Source organism: Apium graveolens, chromosome 9 (genome assembly GCF_009905375.1).
Source record: "Apium graveolens cultivar Ventura chromosome 9, ASM990537v1, whole genome shotgun sequence".
Classification (NCBI taxonomy): Eukaryota; Viridiplantae; Streptophyta; class Magnoliopsida; order Apiales; family Apiaceae; genus Apium; species Apium graveolens.
In genome coordinates this window covers 226,368,383-226,385,469 of record NC_133655.1, presented here as the reverse complement: position 1 = coordinate 226,385,469, position 17,087 = coordinate 226,368,383, and positions in this window count along the sequence as shown.

Sequence of the window (17,087 nt, the reverse complement as noted above, 5' to 3'; positions counted from 1 at the left end):
TCTTTACATACACTTATATATCATATAGAGTACCAATAAAATCTCAGAATATCCATATAAGAACCCCTACATAGTGTGGCATGAAAAGTTTTCTTGTTCAGAAATATCAGCAAAAACACTATTCATAAGGGTTACAAAAAGTTCAAAATTTTGGGGTTATTACAGTCTCCCCTCCTTAAAAGGATTCCATCCCGGAATCAAATAGAAAACAATTGGGGGTACTTTTCTAGCATTGCACTCTCTAGTTCCCAAGTTGATTCTTCCACATTATGATTCTGCCATAGCACTCTGACTAGCTTGATCACTTTGTTCCGAAGCACCTGCTCCTTCTTATCCATAATCTTTACTGGTTTCTCCACGTAAGTCAGATCTGGTTGCATATCCACATGCTCGTACTCCACTATGTGTCTGGCATCCCGATGATACTTCTTAGCATTGACACATGGAACACATTATGAACTTGTTGTAGGTTCGGGGGTAAGGCTAGCTCGTAAGCCAACTTCCCAATCCGACTTAGTATCTCAAAAGGTCCAATGTATCTTGGGCTTAGTTTTCCTTTCTTTCCGAATCTCATTAACCCCTTCCAAGGGGATACTTTTAGTAGGACTAAGTCCCCTACTCCATACTCCTTGTCCTTTCGGGCTAGGTCTACATATTTCTTCTGTCTGTCTTGGGCTGCTACCAGCCGTTCTCTGATGAGATCCACTATGACTTTGGTCCTTTGGACCACTTCGGGTCCGAGCATCTTCCGCTCTCCTACTTCATCCTAGTATAAGGGAGATCGACACCTTCTTCCATACAGGGCCTCATAAGGCGGCATTCCGATGCTAGCATGAAAGCTATTGTTATAAGAAAACTCGATCAACAACAAGTGATCATCCCAACTTCCTTTAAAGTCTATTGCACAGACTCTCAACATATCCTCTAGTGTCTGGATGGTCCTTTCACTCTGCCCATCCGTCTGGGGATGGTAAGCGGTACTCATGTTCAATTTGGTTCCCGCACATTCTTGAAAGCTCCTCCAAAATCTGGAGTTGAACCTGGGGTCTCGGTCTGAGACAATGGACGCTGGGACTCCATGTCGCGTCACTATTTCCTTAAGGTAAATGTCCACCAGTCTATCGACTGTGTATCTCTTATTGATAGGAATGAAATGAGCTGACTTTGTCAGTCGGTCTATAACCACCCATATGGCATCATGGTTGGCTTTCGTCCTTGGTAAACCGACAACAAAATCCATGGCTATCTGTTCCCATTTCCATTCGGGAATCTCCAGGGGTCGTAAAAGTCCACTGGGTCTCTGGTGCTCTGCCTTTACTCTTTGGCAAGTCAAACATTTGCTTACCCATTCTGCTACGTCCCTCTTCATGTTGGGCCACCAGTAATATTCCTTCAAATCCCTATATATCTTGGTGCTTTCCGGGTGAATGGAATACCTTGAACTATGGCTTTCATCCAAAATCTCATCTTTAAGCTCTTGAACGTTCGGAACCCAAATCCTGTAGGAATACCTCATTATCCTCTTATTGTCTCTCTCAGTATGGATCTCTTCTCCAGTCATTGACTCTCTTCCCTCACTCATTATTCTTTCTTGGCACAATCTAATCTTTTCTAATAACTCTGGCTGCATTGATATCTCAAACAGCTTTTCAGTTCCGGTTCTGGTTACCTTTACTTCTATTTCCATTCTTTCAAAATCCCTGATTAATTCCTCCGAAGTCATTATCATTCTGAGCCTTTCCTTCCTACTGAGGGCGTCAGCCACCACATTGGCTTTCCCCGGATGATAGAGAATCTCACAATCATAGTCCTTGATTAGTTCTAACCATCTCCTCTGGCGCATGTTGAGCTCTTTCTGCGTAAATATATACTTGAGGCTCTTATGGTCTGTGAAAATCTCGCACTTCTCTCCATACAAGTAGTGCCTCCAAATTTTTAGGGCAAAAACTATTGCCGCAAGCTCAAGGTCATGAGTAGGATATCTAATCTCGTATTCCTTCAGTTGTCTCGACACATACGCAATCACTTTACCGTGCTGCATAAGCACACACCCTAATCTTTTGTGCGACGCGTCACTATATATCACAAAATCTCCTTTTCCGTCTGGCAATGCCAACACCGGGGCCGTTACCAACCTTTTCTTTAATTCCTGAAAACTGTTCTCGCATTTCTCCGTCCATTCAAACTTCTCTGTCTTACGAGTAAGTCGTGTCAAAGGGGCTGCGATCTTCGCAAAGTCCTGTACAAATCTACGATAGTAGCCGGCCAATCCTATGAAACTCCTTACCTCTGTGGGTGTGGTTGGCCTTTCCCAATTTGAGACCGCCTCTATCTTGGAGGGGTCGACCAATACTCCTTCTTTATTGATCACATGTCCTAAAAACTGTACTTCATTCCGCCAGAATTCACACTTCGAGAATTTGGCATATAACTGCTCCTCTCTGAGTATTCCTAGAGCTATCCTCAAATGCTCTGCATGTTCTACCTCAGTCCTTGAGTAGATTAAAATATCATCGATAAAAACTATTACACACTTGTCCAAGTACTTCTTAAATACTCTGTTCATTAAATCCATGAAAGCCGCTGGGGCGTTGGTTAATCCAAAGGACATTACCAAGAACTCATAATGCCCATACCTGGTACGGAATGCTGTCTTGGGAATATCTTCGGGTTTAATCTTTAGTTGGTCATATCCAGTTCTCAGGTCAATCTTGGAAAAATAAACAGCATCCTTTAGCTGGTCGAACAGATCGTCTATTCTAGGTAACGGGTACCTGTTCTTTATGGTTAGCTTGTTCAACTCTCGATAGTCGATGCACAGCCTCATGCTCCCATCTTTCTTCTTAACAAATAACACTGGTGCTCCCCATGGAGACACACTGGGTCTTATCATACCCTTATCCAAGAGTTCCTGTAATTGGGTAGCTAATTCCTTCATTTCTAACGGGGCTAACCGGTAAGGTGCTTTTGAAACTGGCGCCGTCCCTGGGGCCAACTCAATAGTAAATTCAATCACTCTATCGGGTGGTAATCCCGGAAGGTCTTGTGAGAATACGTCTTCAAATTCGTTGACTACCGGAATATCTTGTAAGTTGGGCACCTCCTTTTGCGTGTCTACCACATAGGCTAGGTAAGCCTCGTTTCCTTTTCGTAGCATCCTTTTGGCATGGGCCATGGTCAAAAATTTATGTGTCTGCCTCTTTCCCCTAAATATGACTTATTTCTTTCCTGGAATATTCAACTTAATTTTCTTCCCTTTACAGTCTATCTGAGCATCATTGCTAGATAGCCAGTCCATTCCCAAAATTATATCAAATTCCCCTAATCTAAAAGGAATCAGATCAACACTGAAAGATTGTTCCCCTATGCCTAACTCACAGGCGGGGTGATTCAGATTAACAAGAATAACTTCATGGTTGGCTATTTCTACTTGTAAGGGCTCTATCAAGGGTTCAGCTTTAAGTCTTAATTTACGCGCAAAGTCCCTTGATATAAAAGATTTAGTTGCTCCTGAATCAAATAAAACATTTGCACTGACTGAATTTAGAGAAAGGGTACCTGCTATCACATCTGAATCTTTCATAGCATCCTGGACTGTCATGTTGAAAGTCCTTGCAGTAGGTGGCTTATTAGAAGCAGCCCTGCTTGCTCCCGAAGCTGCTGGTTTGTTCATTGGGCATTCCCTCTTCCAATGACCCAGGCGTCCACACTGATGACAAGTGGTGGTTGGGTGGGTAATGGGGGTTGGCGAAGTGCACTTGTCCGAATAGTGACCCTCTCGACCACACTTGAAGCAGATTACCGGCTTTCCTTTACACTCCCCAGAATGCATCCTTCCACAAGTGTTACAGGCTGACAATGGGGGTCAAGACTGGTTGGAATAGGACATTCTTGACTTCTGGCCGCTCTAGCTCACATTTACACTCATTGGCCGCTTAAACCAAATGTTCTTTCCCGGTAGGGACACTGCTCCCCTATTAACTCTAGTTGGGAAGTTCCTTCCTGCGGAACCTCCACCCATGCTCATACTTTTCCTCTTTATTCCCTTCTTCTCTCTTTCCTTCTGTATCTGTTCACTTCCGGCTTCTACAATTGTTGCCTTTTGCACCAGAGTGGCATAATCAGTAAGCTCAAGGATTGCCACCCTATTCTGAATCCACGGTTTCAGTCCCTGCTGAAACCTCCAAGCTTTCTTTTCCTCGGTGCTCACAAACTCCGGCACAAACCTTGATAACTCATTAAATTTCGCTTCGTACTCTGCTACAGATAAGTTATTCTGCTTTAGCTCCAAGAACTTGAGCTCCATTTGGTTTTCCATAAACCTCCAGAAATATTTTCCCAGAAACAACTGACTGAATCTTTCCCAGGTTATAATAACATCTGTCTCCATGTTTTTCTTGGCCTCCCACCAGTAGTTAGCCTCTCCTTTCAGAAGGTAGGTAGCAAATACAGTCTTCTGTGCCTCATCGATACTCAGAATCTCAAAGGATTTCTCCATTTCCTTTAACCATGCCCTTGCCTCAACTGGGTCGGCTGATCCGTGGAACTCAGGGGACTTAAGGGACTTAAAAGCCTTGAAAGAGTTTGCCACAGCATTGTTATTTCCTTGAGGGGGTGGGTTGGGTTGACGTTCCAAGTTCTGCCTTAGTAGTTGCATGAACTGACCCATGGGATCCATGCCTGGGTTTGGTATTGGTTGCTCAACCTCAGTTTCTCCTTCCTCAGCCTCTATCTCAAATCCCTCAACGTCATATGTCTCCTCCTCCTCTTCATACAGGGAGTCATCCTGTTCAACATAATCCTCGTCTTCCTCTTCACTGTGTTCCTGGTTCCTATCATCCTGGTTATGGCTTCCCTGGTCCTCAGATCCAGGGTTCGCTCTAGTTCCAATCTTTCTTGGCGGCATGATACTGATAATAAAAAAAATTATTGGGAAATTCAACGTTAGGTCACAATCATACACAACATTGTGCCTTGCACAGCTCTATAATTGGGAGAATGTATCTCGTAATTCTCTTATTTTATGACAGTTCTAATAAGAAGTGCAGTAATAATAATGATAAAAACAGTGATCTCGTCACTAAGGAACTGAACTGAAAGAAAACAAATATATACATAATGCGAGAAATACATAGTTTGATCTGGTCAAAAGTACAACAGTGCTACAGCCATCTGTCCCAAAAGTGATACACAATAGTCAATCTGTCTAGTCAGAAAAAGGGATGCTATATACAAGTCAACTATCCCAGAAAATTGGCTCTTACTAAGGCCTCGACTAACTAGACAACTAGACTATCCCATCGTCAGTCCTGAATCACACACCGGAGCGGGTCAGCTCCCATACCCTTTCCATCGCACGACGAAAGATATAGTCGGCCTGCCGCTTGGAGATCCTACCATGCCTGTCCCCTTGGAACGATCTGAGTCTCACTCGGGACGTGAGCTCTATCCCCGTCAGCTCCCTCCTCAAGGATCGGGGTATAGCAGCCCTAGTCTCATAAGCTCGGGTACGCCTACCCTCCCTCTCCGCATCCAACTCCCTCCTGGCCTCATCCAGCCGGGCCTCAGCAACAGCCACTCGGGTCCTCAGTACATCCTGAACATAGCCGTGGGCTAACAAAGACTGCCTATGGGCAGGGTCGAGAGGTGGTGAATCCGGAGCTGCTGGGGGTGCCTCCTCGGTCTGCCTAGGCTCGGAAGTATGGGTCTCTGAGCTGTCATCATAGGGGATCCAAGATAGTGGTGGAGGGGTAGAAGCTCTGACCACCGGGAGTGTGGGTAAAGGGGTAACAGTGTACACTACCATAGCTCCGACACGCTCCTCAGCTACTGGGACCTCATCCGGGTCCTCCTCATCTGAAATAACAATGACCTCTGTCTCTGACTCCTCTGAGGGGTCCTCCTCATCCTCCTCCATCTCAGGCTCCTCCTGATCCTCGACATCTAGCAGTGCCTCATCATGCTCACGCTCGAACATCTCAGGGTCCTCTATCTCATGCGCCTACACATTAAACGAGCTAAGTTACTACCATGATACTTATAAGGGTTCCCGTAAGGATTTTAACTGTCAGCTCTACTTTAAGTAGTCCGACCATGAACTTGGCAAGAGTTATTATTATCTTTGTGAGTTTATTATTATATCGTCGGATCATCTCTGAGGTTTATAACGCTTGGCTCTGATACCATTTCTGTAACACGCCCAGATCCGGGGTCAGGGATCCGGGTCGTCACGGTCTTTCTTTCCACAATATCACTTCACTTAATTAACAATAAATAACCTCATGATGTGACCCCACACTAACATACACCACAACCTGTTATAGTCTCAGAGATGAAATTGAAATAAGTACAAGTCTTTGAATCCACAATTTAAAAGTTATTACAACCCAAAATGATTACTTGATAAGTTTACAATTAATTGCCATTATCTGCCACAAGTTATAATTATACATAATTGATTCCCAAAAGTAGAAGGTCTGATCTACAGATAGATCTACCTCTGCAGCTATAGCAGCTATGATCTCAACGGGAAGGCGTGGGGCGCTTCCCACGCTCTTGCGCTGCGTCTGCTGGAGTCTGGCCATCTTTCCTAACTGTTGTTGTGTGATGAAGAAATAAAGCAAGAGTGAGCATTACAGCTCGCAAGATAATATATATAGTGTAAACAATAACGCAAGTATCTAAATGGATAACTTGCTGGAAACCTTTACCAGGTGTAAGATAATTACTTACTGGATATAAGCAAAAACAAGGGATGAAGTTACCAAATACTTCACTATACTTATATCATTTATAAAGCTATTTGAACTACCACTGTTCAAAGTATTATAGGGTTCAAAAGGTCATCCCATAGATGAGACCACAAGTTAAGACTTGAATAGATTCAATCTTTGAAATATTATTGAATGAAATAAAGTTACGAGATACTTTATTTAGTCCCAATATATATATCCACATATATATCTCTTTGTTATTCCTAGAGGACTAACAATGAGATTTACAGAAGGGGGGTTGAATGTAAATCTCAAAACTTTTTTAGGTTTTGAGAAGTTTATTAAAGCAGTGTGTTCTAGATGAACAAGTGTATGAATTGCTTTGAGCTAATGCAGACAGATATATATTCAAACACAAAATGTAAAGAACACAACAAACTTTAAAAACTTTTCTGGTGGATTTGTTGTTCCACCAGAGATGGTATATTAGAAAATCTGTGTTCAACAATGTTGATCACAGCTGCATCCTAGTACAAACTAGATGAATTTTCTCTCAAGATATTTCTTAACAGCTCTGGAAAATCTCTTTCTAATTACTAGCTTCTTCTTGGTTTATATATTACCAAGTGTACAAGTGAAAAACAATATAAAATTACAATAGTAAAATAAGTTCTTCACTTGCTTCTTTTCCTGTTCACTCCAGTACTTTGTTGACTATTGCATCTTTGTACTAAAGAAGAACGGCTGCTTTTTCTGTTGATCCTGAAATTCGGCTACCACATCTCAGTTTTCTCTGTCAACCCATGTGCCTCTGTCTGTAGGTACAACTACCACTTATCAACGGCTAATTAGCAGAACATCCGTTGAAGCTTTCATCCGTTAATGACTTCATCCGTTGAAGGATGTTATCCGTTGAAGCTTTCATCCGTTGATGCATTTATCCGTTGATGCTCTCATCCGTTGAAGGATGTTATCCGTTGAAGCTTTAGAGACATCCGTTGAAGCTTAGCTTCTCATCCGTTGAAGGTCTTTAAGTCATCCATTGATACCACTTCATTTATACAAAATTACAAGGCATGAAATATTTACAATTGGCCTTCCTATCTGCATATCATCTAGTAGTCAACATGACTTATAGTTTCTCTCAACTTCTAAGAATTACATTTTAAATACAGAGACTGAAATATGCTACAATACTAGACTTATTTCTAAGTAAAGCTACACCATCAACGGATAGCCAAAGTGGTCTTATCCGTTGAGGCTACTGACACTAAATTTCTACTTAAGTATTTTGTTAAACATATCATCAAACTAATGCACATATATTCCTAACAATCTCCCCCTATTTATGTCTATAAGAATTGTAGGCATAAATTCAGGGTTAACTTGATGATAACAAAACACTTAACAAATATTTGAATTGAAACTAAGTAGAAATATAAAAGTGCTGCAAAAGTGTATGTACTAGGAGGTAATTGAAGATTTACAGTATTTCCAAGGGTGCTCCTCTAGCCTGAGCAAATCATTATTTTCTTCTTTGTTCCCTGGTTTTCTTTCCTAGCCCTTTGTCATTTTCCTCAAATTGGAGTTGGAGTTGTCTGAAGAATTCAGCTTCATCTTCATCATTGATATCCAACTTAGATTGCATTTCTTTGAGAGTTTCATTGCTGGCAATCTTGAGTTGGTCTTCAAGTCTGAAAAATCTTCTGACTCCTTTGTCATCTCTAAATTCCATCAACCAATGAGGTGATTTGTGAATTTTAGTTCCCCTTTCTTGTATGAGTAAGGTTCTGGGCAAAGCATTTGGTTCCCTCCAAGTCTTCCTTATGTTGGCAATCTTGTTGAGAATTTCAGTCTTGGCTGTTCTGGTAAAGCCAGAATCCTTTTTGATGGCTGAAAAGACTCTGATCAAGGTAGAGTAGCCTTCATTTAGAATCCTGTAGAGAGGCCATGTTCTTTCCCCAGCTCCCTTATATCTGAAAACCAATCTCTCTGGTAGCTGTCTGTAGGCAGCTATTCCCCTTACTTCCTCCAGCTCATCCAGATAGAGATTAATGTCTGAAGCTTCTTTTATGTCACAGATGTGAACATAATCATCTTTAGAAATGGGTGGCTTAGGGTTAGGTTTTTGTTTTTGAGTGAATTTCTTAGAGGTTAGGGGAGGTGTAGATTTAGATTTTCTTTTCTGTTTCTTTGGTAGTGGTAGAGTGGTTAAAAAGGTAGGCAATGTGATGTTGTCCCAATCAATAGGTTCCTCTTTTGGAATGATTGGTTCACCATGGATATTTATAGAGGGATCAGCAACAAAAGGTTTAGGTATGGAAGGTAGTGGTTTAGATATAGATTTGGTATCTTCAGGGTTATCTTCACTCCTTCTGTGTGCCTTGGCCTTTCTTCTGTTTCCCTTCTGCCATTCCTCTCTTTCTTCCATATTTTCACCAAATATGCTCCCAAGAACCTCATCTAAGTTAGCAATCTTTTCTTCACCCCTGACTTCAATTCCTTTCATTTCTTCAACTTGGCTTGACTTTAGCTGTTTTTCAAGCTTTGCTTGTGCTCTTTTGTCAGCCTTGAGTTTTACAGCTTCTTTCTTCAACCTTCTGGTTTCTTCCCTTTTGGCCTTTAGAAATTTGGGATGTCCTTGCATCACACAGATACTCTTTCCCTCTCTATAGATAAAGGCCATGTCCATTCTCTCACCCTTGTCCTTGGTCTCCTTCTTCTTTATGATGCTTGCACTTAGAACTTTGTCTCCATCAGGTTTTGGAAGAGGAAAGTATACTTCCTGCATCTGAGCAAAGTCTAGGGGATTCTTTGTGGAGTCCATACTGGATCTAGTGTTAGGCTTTAGAACCATAGGTTTTAAATTCTTGAAAGAAGTCTCTCCAACCTTATTTCTCCCTACTGGCTTGAGCTCCATGTTGATTGGTTCAATCTTTGTGCTAAATTTCACAGATGTTGATTTATTTTGTGTAGAACCAAACACCAATTGCAACCTTTCATCAATTCTCCTCCATTGTTCTTTCATTTGTATTTCAGCTGCTGCTAGCTGAATCAAATCAATTCCATCAGGTTTTCCCTTGATTTGAATGATTGGAGAGGTAGTGATGGCAGGAACTAGCACTTTAGATATCTGAATCTTTGTAGAGGGCTCTCCTTCCCCTTCCCTTTTATTCTCCCCCTTTTTGTTATCATCAAGGAGAGGGGTCAAGCCTTGTGCTTTTGCCAGCTGCATTAGGAGATTGGTTTGAGATTGTTGGTTGAGAAGAAGGGTGGCCACAGAATCTTCAATTCCTTGAACTCTGTCTTCCAACTTGGCCAGCCTTTGTTCAGTAACTGATTCCTTTTTCAATCTCGAAACCAAGTCCTGCAAAGTACCATAGGGCATGACTGAATCCAATTTTTCTGAAGTGAAGGATTTCAAGTCAGCAATATCTTTCCTGAGATCATCTAGACTCATATCTTGCTTTACTTTCTGCAACTTCATGAGATGCAGTGAGTCCAGGTGAGCTTGGAGGATAGCCTTGATATTTTCATTTGAAGTGTTCTGAATGGCCTGTTGAATAGTGATGATTTGTTTGACCAAGTGGACATTGAATTCACCTGTTCTATGCTCCTTAGTCAAGGCCCATTCAGGTAGATTAGGAATGGAATTAGGGTCTTCATCTCCCCCTATTTTCATGCTTCCATCAGAAGAAATAGAGTCATCATCATCAGAATTTACTCCAAATTCCTCAGATGGCTCACCAGCTGTAGAAGGCATCCTGTTAATAGCAGCTTTATCCCTTTGAAGAGATTCTGTTGAGTGCACTAGATGTAGTGTCCTCTCTGCCTCCTCATTGCCCTGAGCAGCCAACAGTTGATAGGCTGTCACAGGATGAGTAAAAGTGTCAGCATCCAAGGAAATGTTATCAATTACAGCTTTGTAATGTTGCTGAAATTGTCTTTCCTTTTCAGCATCATCCACAATCATTGACTCATGAGCAATGGCTGGTTCCACCCTTGTATCAACTGTACCTGCTTTTCTCTCTTTTTCTCTATGTTCTTGCATCAGGGGCTCCCCCTGGCTCACACATCTCACTCCCTCACCTTCACCTTCTAAGGTGGTACTCCACTCACTGACTTTTGCCATGCTGGAAGAAATAGCATGCATTTTTGTGCTCTCAATCTCTCCTTTTGCCTGGGAGCAACCCAGCCTCTCACTCAAATTTTCACTCCCTGCCCTCAATCCTAAAAGTGATTGCACAGTATTCATGTCTTCTACACTTGGAATCATTTCAGTTATTTGTGTAGAGACTATCAACGGATGTGGAATATCCGTTGAAGTTGAAACTGTTGTTATCAACGGATAACTGCTGTTAAGCTTATCCGTTGAAGAGCAACCACTTGTCAACGGATGAGTGATATCCGTTGAAGAAGGAAAAGAAGATGAAATTGAAAGTGATATAATTGTTGAATCTGTATAGATTGATTTGATATGTGTTGATACAGATCCTTCAATTATATCTGAAAGAATTTGCGGGTGATCCAACAAATCATCTAAAAGATGATGATCACCTGTATTTGAGTGGGGCTCCTCCCTGAGTTGTAAAGAGGGAGAATCAGGAATTGATGGGAATAACATATCCACATCCAGAGATGGTGAAGAAGTATTTGGTGATTGATGTGTAGTTATTGTGAGAGAATGGGGCTGTGACTCCACATTTATTGGAGTCACATCAAACTGAGTTTGAGAAGGCACAGAGACAGATGGATGTTTCTGTGCAGTGTGTGCACCCTGTGTAGAAGATTGGGTTCTAGCCTTCTTCCTTCTAATAAAAGCTTTTGTAGGTGAGTGTTTGGCTTTAGTGTCCCTCCCTCTTTTGTTCTGTGTTCCTGGTTGGGAACTCTTTTCAATAGTAACATCCTTTTGGGAGGATGCTACTAGGGATGTGCTAGAAACCTTTTCAACCACCACAGCTTTTTGAGAAACTGGGGCTTGGCTAGCTTGGGAAGCACTCAACTCTCCTTCCTTATCCTGGGGGTTTCTTTGATGTTCACCCCTCCCCTCACCACTCACACCCTGTTCACTTCCCTCAGGGTTAATGGTTGTTGTTACAACTGTTGTCTTTTGAGAAACAACAGAGGTGGTTTTCTTTGTCTTGGATTTTGAAAGTTTAGATTTGGTGACCTTGGTAGAAATCTGTTGGGGCATTGACACAGATTTCATGGCCATACTAGAAGATAAAGAAATAGAGGGGTTGGAAGAAGTAGGAGTTGTAGAAGCAATTACCTCACCTACCTGGGGTGCATTCATGATTGGTAAATATACCAATTGCACACTGCTGTTTAGATCCATTCTCTTCAAGTCTGCAAGAACTCTTTTCTCTTGTGCCCAGCACTTGAGTTTATTATTCTCATTGATTATGACTAAACCTTCATCAACATGGTTAGCCAATAACATAAAGAATCTAGCATAATAGATGTTATTAGGTCTATTAGCTTTGTTACCTAATCTAGTACCTAATTCTAGCATCACATAGTTGCTAAAGTTAAAGTACCTATCAGAAACAAGCATATAGAACATATTAACAAGAGATGAAGTTATGGCATCAAAATTACTAATTTTCCCAGAGAAAACCTTTATGAAGGCATCCCCAAGAAAACTCCATTCTTTCCTAAGGCCTTTTCGTCTAATACCCCCTAAATTAGCAGAGTTAAGAGAGTAACCTATGGAATCTAACATGCTGGATACATCACTATCAGTGTGTGGTGTCATGGCATTGTTCTCAGGTAATTTAAAACATGCTTGTAAGTCATCACAGTTAATACAGTGATTTTTACCTTTGAGAGTGAAGGAGATAGTCATATCCATGGAGTTGAACTCAGCAGTTGTCCAAATCTCCTCAACTACTTCACAGAAAATCGTTGGGGCTTCCAGCATTGCATAGCTAAGTTTACAGTTTTTGATGAAGTCCATCATTTTGTGATAATCTGAGTGGGCTTCATTCTTTTCTACCAGAGCTATGAAATTGTTCTTCTCGTAGATGAACCCAGATTGAGACATAATCTTCACGACTGGTGCCATTGTTGTGAGTAGAAATTGCAGAGAATAACTTGAAGGTTTTGCAGAGAGAAAATGGTAAATGCTTGAAATTCTAAGAAAGCGTAAAGTAATAATGAACAATCAGAAGGGCTTATATGCTTTCAAAGAAAAAGAAATAAATAAAGGATTAATCAATAAGTAGGTGTTAGTGAATTTCAGCCGTTTAAGAATAAACTGTAAGTATTCTAATAACTACCTTTAAAACCAATACATACAGATGTATGTATGGTATCAACGGTTAAGAAAATAGAATCAACGGCTGTGAAACACCTCAAACGTCTGATGTGACATTTCAACGGATAATGTAAATTGTCATCCGTTGAAAGGTACTTCAGCTTTATCCGTTGACGGATAAAAGTTCCAGAGATATACTTGTCTTTCAACGGATAATGAATATCCGTTGATAGAGCAATTTTGACTTTCAACGGATAGGGAACATCCGTTGATGGAATAAACTTTGTTAAAAGTCAAATTTGTTCTAGCAACTAATATATTTCAGGCTTCTCATCAAATTGCAAAGAAGACATGAATTTTAAGAGTAATTAAGCATACCTAGCTCACTTACCAATCTTGTGAATGTTGATTCATCAAGTGGCTTGGTAAATATGTCAGCAATTTGTTGTTCACTTGGAACAAAATGTAGTTCCACTGTACCATTCATGACATGCTCCCTAATGAAGTGGTACTTGATATCAATGTGCTTGGTCCTTGAGTGCTGTACAGGATTCTCTGTTATGGCTATGGCACTTGTGTTGTCACAAAAGATAGGTATTCTATCAACATGAAGTCCATAATCAAGGAGTTGATTCCTCATCCATAACATTTGAGAACAGCAACTTCCAGCAGCAATGTATTCAGCCTCAGCTGTAGAAGTAGAGACTGAATTTTGCTTTTTGCTAAACCATGATACAAGCTTGTTTCCCAGGAATTGGCAGGAGCCTGTTGTACTTTTCCTGTCTATTTTGCAACCTGCATAGTCTGCATCTGAATAACCAATTAGATCAAAGCCAGATTCTCTAGGATACCAAATTCCTAAATTTGGTGTACCCTTGAGATATCTGAAAATTCTCTTGATAGCAATTAAGTGAGACTCCCTAGGATCAGCTTGAAATCTAGCACACAGACATGTAGCAAACATTATATCTGGTCTGCTAGCAGTTAAATATAAAAGTGAACCAACCATGCCTCTATAACTTGTAATGTCCACAGACCTTTCAGTCTTATTTAATTCAAGTTTGGTGGCAGTGGCCATGGGAGTTTTTGCAGATGAGCATTCCATTAAGTCAAACTTCTTTAAAAGATCATAAATATATTTAGTTTGACTAATGAAAATTCCATCACTAACTTGTTTAACTTGTAAACCAAGAAAATAGGTTAGTTCTCCCATTAGGCTCATTTCATATTTACTTTGCATTAGCTTAGCAAACTTTTTGCAAAGTTTATCATCTATAGAGCCAAATATTATGTCATCTACATAAATTTGAACAAGTATACTAGAGCCATTAACATCCCTAAAGAAGAGAGTTTTATCAACAGTACCTCTAGTGAAGTGATTCTCCAAAAGAAATTTTGATAAGGTTTCATACCAGGCTCTAGGTGCTTGCTTCAGTCCATAGAGTGCTTTCAACAGATAATACACATAGTCTGGAAAATTTGGATCTTCAAATCCTGGAGGTTGACTTACATAGACTTCTTCCTCTAATTTCCCATTTAGAAATGCACTCTTGACATCCATTTGATAGACTTTGAAATTGGCATGGGCTGCATGGGCTAGAAATATTCTGATGGCTTCAAGTCTTGCAACAGGAGCATATGTTTCATCAAAATCTATTCCCTCTTGCTGAGAATAGCCTTTAGCAACCAGTCTGGCTTTATTCTTTATGATAATGCCATTTTCATCCATCTTGTTTCTGAATACCCACTTTGTGTCAATAGGACTCTTGTTCTTTGGTTTGGGTACCAGCTTCCAAACTTGGTTTCTCTCAAATTGGTTTAGCTCTTCCTGCATAGCTAATATCCAATCTGGATCCAATAGAGCTTCTTCCACTTTCTTAGGTTCCTCCTGAGATAGAAAACTACTGTACAGACATTCATCTTGAGTAGCTCTTCTTGTTTGCACTTTAGATGATGCATCACCAATGATCAGTTCAAAGGGATGATTCTTGGTCCATTTCCTTTGTGGTGGAAGATGTGCTCTAGATGAGGTGGCCTCAGTATTGTCATGATGTGAGACAGAGTGTTGACTAGTTGAAACTCCCCCTGAGTTGTTGGTCCTTTGCAGGGAACTTGGAGTTCTATCAACTGATGATGTAAATCGATTATCCGTTGATGAACTATGATCAACGGATGCTTCATTTTGTACTTCAACGGATGGTGCACTATGTCTTTCAACGGATACTGCATTGCTTCTATCAATGGATACAGTATTTTGTGCATTATCCAGGGGCATGTTTTGAATCCCTTTTGAAGTGTCATCTCCATCAGTCTCCTCTTCACTATCATCACAATATATCTCAATATTGTCAAATTTGAGTCTCTCATTATGTCCCTCATCTGTTAGTCCATCAATCTTTTTATCATCAAACACAACATGCACAGATTCCATAACAATGTTGGTTCTTAGATTGTAGACCCTATAAGATTTTCCAGCTGAATAACCAACAAATATTCCTTCATCAGCCTTTGCATCAAACTTCCCTTTATGGTCAGATTGATTCCTCAGTATAAAGCATTTACATCCAAAGACATGAAGAAAGTTTAGAGTTGGTTTTCTTCTCTTGAACAACTGATAAGGAGTCATGCCTTTAGCTTGATTGATCAAAGAAATATTCTGAGTGAAGCAGGCACAATTAACAGCTTCAGCCCAGAAATATGTTGGTAACTTTGATTCTTCAAGCATTGTTCTGGCAGCTTCAATTAAAGATCTGTTCTTTCTTTCAACAACCCCATTTTGCTGAGGTGTTCTTGGAGCTGAGAACTCATGCATGATTCCATTTTCTTCACAGAACAGCCTTAATGTCAACTTCTTGAACTCAGTTCCATTGTCACTCCTGATATTTCTAACCTTCAAGTCAGGATGATTGTTGACTTGCCTGATGTGATTGATAATGATTTCACTTGCTTCATCCTTTGATCCAAGAAAACAGACCCATGAGAACTTAGAGAAATCATCTACAATCACTAAGCAATATCTTTTTCTTGCTATTGACAATACATTGACTGGTCCAAACAAATCCATATGTAGCAGCTGTAATGGTTCATCAATTGTTGTTTCAAGCTTCTTCTGAAATGATGCTTTCCTTTGTTTGCCTTTCTGACAAGCATCACACAGACCATCCCTTGAGAATTCAACAAGAGGAATTCCTCTTACTAAGTCCTTTTTGACTAGATCATTCATTGTTTTGAAATTCAAATGGGATAGCTTCTTGTGCCATAGCCAACTCTCAACTGAACTTGCTTTGCTGAAGAGACAAGTAATAGATTCTGCATCTGTAGAGTTGAAGTCAGCTAAGTACACATTTCCTTTTCTAACTCCAGTTAGAACCACTTTGTTGTCTTCCTTACTAGTGACAACACAGGCTTCAGAATTGAAGGAAACTGTATTCCCTCTATCACATAGTTGACTGATACTCAGTAAGTTGTGCTTGAGACCATCAACTAATGCAACTTCTTCAATGATGACATTCCTTGTTGAAATCAAGCCATATCCCATAGTAAACCCTTTGCTGTCATCTCCAAAGGTTATGCTGGGGCCAGCTCTCTCTTTAAACTCTGTGAGCAGGGAGAAATCTCCAGTCATGTGTCTTGAACAGCCACTGTCCAAGTACCATAGATTTCTTCTATTTTCCTGCACACCACAAAATCAATCAATTTGATTTTGGTACCCAAGTTTCCTTGGGTCCATTCTTGTTAGCCTTTCTCCTAGACTTCATTCCTCCTGCATCTTTAGACTTAGGTGAGTTTGAGTCAACCTTGGTCTTAGATGTGGTTGGTTGAGGTGTAGGGTTAGTCACAACATTATCCATCACATTTATAGAATTATTAGGCATGGATTGTGCATACATGTTATTCCACATTGGCATATTGTATGGCATTTGAGGCATACTGAATGCAGCAAGATAAGGATTGTTAAAATATGGCATGTTTGCAAAATGTGCATAAGGATTTTGTTGAGACATAACAGGCATAGCATGTAGAGGTGATACAGACATGTTAGGCATGGAAGAGGGTACAGTTATGGGAGATTTCTTAATAGATTTACAGTTAGCAGATAGATGATTAACACTACT